Genomic DNA, 6,348 nt, shown 5'->3' with positions numbered 1-6,348 from the left:
CGGGAAACTCTCTAGTTCATGCACTCACAGTTTCTGAGCACAATATGGTTCTGCGCAATTTCTAGGTTGAGTGGCTTTTGCACTAGCTCTCAGGCTCTATGCAATTTCCTAGCTGAAGGCAAGTTGTCAGCTGGCTCTGTGCAATTCTAGAGCTGAAGGCTCACTTTCTCGTGTGGACTTCTTTGTGCAGTTTCTGAGCTAAAGATAAGCTGCTAGTTGTGTCTATGGAATTCTGGCGTCGGAGCTCACTGCTAGGTTGCACTGCACAATTCATGAGATCAAGGCTCATTGCTGGGCTACACTGTGCAATTCCTAAAAGGAAAGTTGGCTGTCATCTAGGACTGCAAAATTTTGCAAGGCAGCGCAAGGACTAGATGCAATCAAGTCACGAGGGGTTAGCTTGTGGTTAGATAGCAAAACAAGTAAGTGAGAACAAGCTGTAAAACAAAAGAAAAATTCAAATTAAAACACAAGTACCTGAACAGTACAATACAAGCTGCTAATATTTAAGGAGGGAGGCTCTAAAATGAAGCGAAGGCAAAATTTTGGAGGATGGTTGTAACTGCTACAACAAGTCCATTTCAACCAAATTCTCTCTACATTATCTCATTGACACATATGCCCAACGTCTAATCATCATATCCATTCCTTTAGTTGCACTTCGTTTGATCTTCTAGGGATCAACTTGATGCTTGGTTCAAATGAAATCACAACCACTTTGCAGCTTAAAAAATTTCAATCGTATTTAAACACATCACCTTAGTGCCTTTTAATCCATGTCACCCTGACGTTGAGTCATCCTGACCTTCCTTTGTGTGCCCTCCTTTGTAATCTCCTGGCTAATAGACTTCGGGATGTGCATATTGTTGTCATCTACTGGAACACCCTTTCATTACTTTAATCTTTGTCTATTGATAGACTCCTGAAAATTTATTGATTAAGTTTCTGCCTTCTTCAATATTTATATCATTTTCCCAATACTCCAACTATGCCTCTCCGACATCTCTTCAATGCCTTCTTCTCATCCTTTATGAATTTCCATGCTTTCATTGCTCCCTTTGATCGCTTTTGTTGCACCATGTTGATATGCACAAACACATGGATTGTTGATCACATCGTTGGATCAACAATCAATATTTATTAAACACTGGCATGTGGCTCCTACACCACACTCTTCCTCCTGAATTTTATCTACACCTACAACACTCTTAATTCACTCCCAATCTAACATAAAACAAAGGGTTTAAATCTGCATACTGACAAAGAATTCACAAACTCCTTTTACACTCGAAACATGATTTCGCTTATATTAATAATGCATTAATATATACTTTGTACAAAACTACAAAAGGGCCTCTTCTAAGCTTGATTTATATTAAATATCCCTTCCTTGCCTTGCAGCCATATTTGGTGTCACTTTGCTAGTCCTCTCGATATTCCTCTTTCACTTTTCTTCTACATCCATTTTGTTCCCAATTTACATAATTATATAAAATAGGTTTTTGAACTATAATAAGTTTAGATCCACAATATCCTCAACAAATCCCTATTCTAGGATCTTATAGGTCCAATTATTCATCAAGAGATCTAATTAATCCTAAGAGCTCTCTAACTCATTCATGATTCATGAAACCTCTTCTAAGAAGTAGGTATGATTTCAATTTCAATCCTATTAACTCTCTAAATTTCCTTAAAAACATAAGAAATATAAAAAATTAAACAATTACACTCAATTTAGAGAACTAACTCCTTTGGTAAATGAATGATCCCTAGGTTTATTAATAGATAAACATAATTAAGAAAAAAAATACACCCTAAAAACAATGATCTATTAGTTAGACTACATGATAGATAAAACATAATAATAAAATTAATAAACTTGTTTTGATTTCTCAAATATCAAAAGCTATTAAATTTAATAATAGGTAGTTTTTCTAATTACTTATATAAAGAAATTAATACATGATATAGAATTAAATAATAACAAATTACACATTAATAAATTTAATTTATTTCTATATTAATTTATTAATTTATCCAAGTTAATTTATTAATGTTATTAGTATATTTTACTAATATTAATTATTAAAAAATAATATATATTTTTATATATTCATTATATTTATTTAATAATTGTATAAATATATATTTATCTACTTCCTATTATATTACAAGTGTCTATCCATCATATTACACATTCAATTTTACCTTTAACCATGAATTTGTCCGACCAAAAATTTCTGTGACTTATCTATAGTTAAACATTGCATATTCAATTTTTTTTTATTTAATTTTGTTTATTTATAAAATAATTGATTGAAATCTTTTAATAAATTTTATGTGTGTTAATTACTCTTTTTTTGTTTTTTTATTTTATTTAATTTTGATTTTTTATTTTTTTCCTTATTATTTCTATTTTAATGAATTAAAAACCCACACTCACAAATATGTAAACATTAGGGGATTTCTCAATGGCCTCTCTTCATTGGTTTGGTTTCTTCTGCGTTGGGTTTGTATAGTTGCTTCATGGATTTTTTTTTGACATTCATCCATCGTTACATCCCAGATCTTCCAGGGATCGACCATCACCATCTTAACGAAAATTCCAACACCGCTTGGAAATGAGAATCGTGCGTTGTAACCAAGATAATGTTTATACAAAATGGTCTGACATTGATTGATTCAAAACTCTCCAGACTCAACGTAGGATTAGGTTTAAATACTTTTAGGTTAAACAATGTATATATCACTCTATGCAGCTTTTATATTTTGTGAACAGAAGCATATTGTGTGACTTCAACTCATATACACCGCTGCATATGTAGATTTTATTATGTTCACAAATTTTGGTAACAGAAGCATATAATTATGACTTCAACTTATATGCATTTCTTCATATTGGAATATATATCTATTTTTTATTCTAGATTTAAATAATGGATCATTATTGTTTTGAAGTATGACGAATAAAATAAATGACTGATAGGGAAGAAGTCCAATGTCTATCGTTAGATCCGATTTTCAAAATATCAGAGAATCTGCAACAGAATTAACTTCAGCACGCAAAGCGAATGAAATTTTTTAACAGCGAGTTCCAAAGTAGGGAAGGAATGCGCCTAAGACACTGAAAATTTTAATGTATGCAATAAGTTCGGGAAAATTCATTGCACGCCTTCGGCCAGATCAGTATTACATTTCTTTTATTCGTGCAAGTACACAAACTGCGATCAACATTTAGGTTGAGAACGCGTTTCAGGTGAGCCCTGCTTGTTTTCTATGGTGACTACAATTGGGCTCTGTACAACGTGATGTCCGCCAGTCCAAGACAACAGCCCATGAGTTCTGTGTGAAGCTCCCGGGGGAATATTCAGAGGCTTGGCGTTGACGTTCAGCACGAAGCTTAGCTTCTTGTCCCTCTTCGTAAATCTCAGTATTCTCGGCTCCACTGTCACCACCGTGTCTCCTGGGGCTATCACTGTGGCTGTGTAATTTGACACGGAAGGACCAACATTGGTGACTGTTCTGTTGAAGCTTGTTGACAGCGCAGAAGACTGTTTCAGATTGAAGACAGCAGAAAATGAGGGATAATTCAAATTCCCAGGCAGTCCTCTATGAACAGGGCAGCTAACATTCATATTAGTGATAATCCTGATGGCCTGCTCAGTATAATTAATTGTGCAAAGAAAGTCGACATAGTCGTTGACACCCAGATCGTAAATTAGCCCTGGATCTGCAGCTCTCTCCGGATCCACGTGACCTGCGCCGAAAGCAAAAGGGGTTGAAGGCTTTCCGGTGGCCTCATCAACCATCGTCTCTCGAATCTTAAGGCCGTGAGTGTAAGAAGTCGTCATGAGAGCAGATTTGATGGCTGCCGGGCTCCACTCGGGATGAACTGCTTTGAGCAACGCAGCGATCCCGCTAACGTGGGGGCATGACATGGACGTCCCAGATATTATATTGAACTCCGTTCGTCTGCTGTCATATGGGAGGAATGAAGGGCTGTCCGCATCTGTCCAAGCAGCCAGAATGTTCAAGCCGGGGGCTATCAGATCGGGTTTGAGAATTTCCGACGTTAGTGGATTCGGCCCTCTGGAGGAAAAGAAAGCCACAGCCGGGGCTGGCTCGACCCCGAGTTGAGTGCCACGGAACGTTATGGTGGCGGTAGGGTTTCTGGTTGATTGAATGTAGTGGCGGATCAAAGCCCCGGCAGACTGGTTGACATTAGATGCTGGCAGCGTAAACGCTTCAGCAACAAACCCATCGCCAGCGAATATCATTCCCGCGCCACCGGCTTTCTGAACCACTATCCCCTCCTCAACTCCACCATACCCAACCTCACATAGCACGATCTTGCCAATGACAACCTTGGGATCCAACGTTCCTGGCATGCAGTACATAGCCGACGATGAAGAATTGTTCGCGGCAGATGCGTTCCCAGCATACACGAGAGGCAACAGATGTCGCGAGCTGAATCCCTTTCCAATGTACAACGATTGACCAGGGATAACTGCCCCGTTGCCGAGGTGGACGTCTGCCGTAAAGCTACGATCCAGACTGCCGGCCCCAACCGTGGTGATCCAGGGAGCCACGTTAGTAACTGTACTAATATGGGGGCCACTGTTTCCCGCCGATGCAGACACGAACACTCCCCGCCGTGCCGCCTCGAATGCGCTGATCGCAGTGCTGTCGCTATCATAAGGAAGCGCAGCTGACCCAACAGACAGCGAGATAACATTTACTCCATCGTCTAACGCCTTATCGAAGGCTTGGAGCAAGTCGGAGTCCGCGCAGCCATGTAGCCAACAAGCTTTGTAGACTGCAATGCGTGCTTTGGGCGCCATTCCCTTCGCAATTCCCGGCGCCTCCCCCATCATGTTGGCTCCCTTAACGAACCTGCCCGCGGCCGTGGAGGCGGTGTGCGTGCCATGGCCTATTGAGTCCCGCGCTGAACGGAACTCCACTGTCTCGTTCAACGGAGCAATCGTCGCTTCATATCCTTTGTAGAAATACCGCGCTCCAACCAACTTCTTGTTGCAGTTGGACTTGTTAAATTGGAACCCACTCTCGCATTCGCCTTTCCAGTGCATCGGAACAGGACCCATGTTCTGATCGCTGAAGCACCGCCGTTCCGGCCAAATGCCGGTATCAACCACACCGATCACTATATCGGAGCCGTAGTCGGATTCCGCCCACAAGTGGCTTTCGTTGGAACTCTCGAGGCCGAGGAAGTGCGGGGTTCGCGTCGTGTGCAGTTGGAACACACGATCGGGAAAAATGGCGAGAACTCCCGGTACCCTCTGCAGCTCTGCGGCTTCGTGCTCCGTTAGCCTTGCGGAGAATCCTTGCAAAACAGTGCTATAAACATGAAGCAGAAATGCATCGTCATGCTGCGCATCCATATAAGACCCCGGTCCCGTTTTGACGGCGGCCTTCGCAGAAGCAACGATTGACGTGTACCATTGTCGGTGAGTGGGGAAGACCGCAGGTTTCGAATTACAGTCAACCCGAACTATGAACGTTTTCCGTCCATCACTGGCACATTCAGACAGCAACAGTTGACACAGACAAAACACTGATAACAACAACGGCATTGGCATTCTTGGTTTTCTAGAAATATCCAGAGAAACCATTGTGGAATTCTGTTTAACGGTCAATGAACCATGGTGGAATTCTGTTTCACAGTCAATGCAACTCAGTGTACAGAACCAAAATAAATACAGAAATAGACTTTAAACAAGAGCATTGCCTTCTCCAACAAACAAGACACTGTAAAACAGTTCGCTAACCTGTCAAATGCTGCCAATCTCATCTTGGTAAATACTGTGAGGGTTGGTCGTTCTTGAATCTTATCCACGATTTATGTATGCTATTATTTATTTGTCTTAATTTATCTTTCTAAATTATGCCTTCCACGCGCTTTTAAAGTTACAAAACAGGCACGACAATAAAAGTTGGCCAGATAAAATCAATGTGGTCAAAATTTCAGTAATGTTAGTTTGAAATTAGAGTCTGAAAATTGTTTGTTTGAAAAGGAACTGAAATTAATAAATATATTTGATTATTGAAAAAACAAAAACCATAACAAGTAAATAAGTTTGGTTAAACTACTTGATTAGCTACCTTTGGCGCACTTGGCATGGCACTGCAATCATGCGTTTGTTACAAGTGTTGCCTGGTGTGAATCCTTCTAATGATTGAAAACACAAAGAAACGGCCTCTCGTGCTTTGTGCATATATGCTCACAATTTAAGATTTTAAATTTTTCGAGCATTGCTATTTTAGTATTTAAAAATATTAATAAAAGAAAATCAACGTATGACATTTTACCATCTAAACAATTTTATTTTA

General features: G+C 39.8%; 1 pseudogene; it reads right to left on the bottom strand.

The window, feature by feature from the left end:
- Positions 1-3,227: 3,227 nt before the first annotated feature.
- Positions 3,228-5,630, bottom strand: LOC149175372 (subtilisin-like protease SBT1.5 pseudogene; annotated as a pseudogene).
- Between the last annotated feature and the right edge of the window lie 718 nt (positions 5,631-6,348).

The sequence above is a fragment of the Pinus tabuliformis genome, chromosome 4_1, assembly GCF_031772625.1.
Source record: "Pinus tabuliformis cultivar Carrire ecotype Pingquan chromosome 4_1, CPIR1, whole genome shotgun sequence".
NCBI classification, from domain to species: Eukaryota; Viridiplantae; Streptophyta; class Pinopsida; order Pinales; family Pinaceae; genus Pinus; species Pinus tabuliformis.
This window is presented reverse-complemented; position numbering and strand designations above follow the sequence as displayed.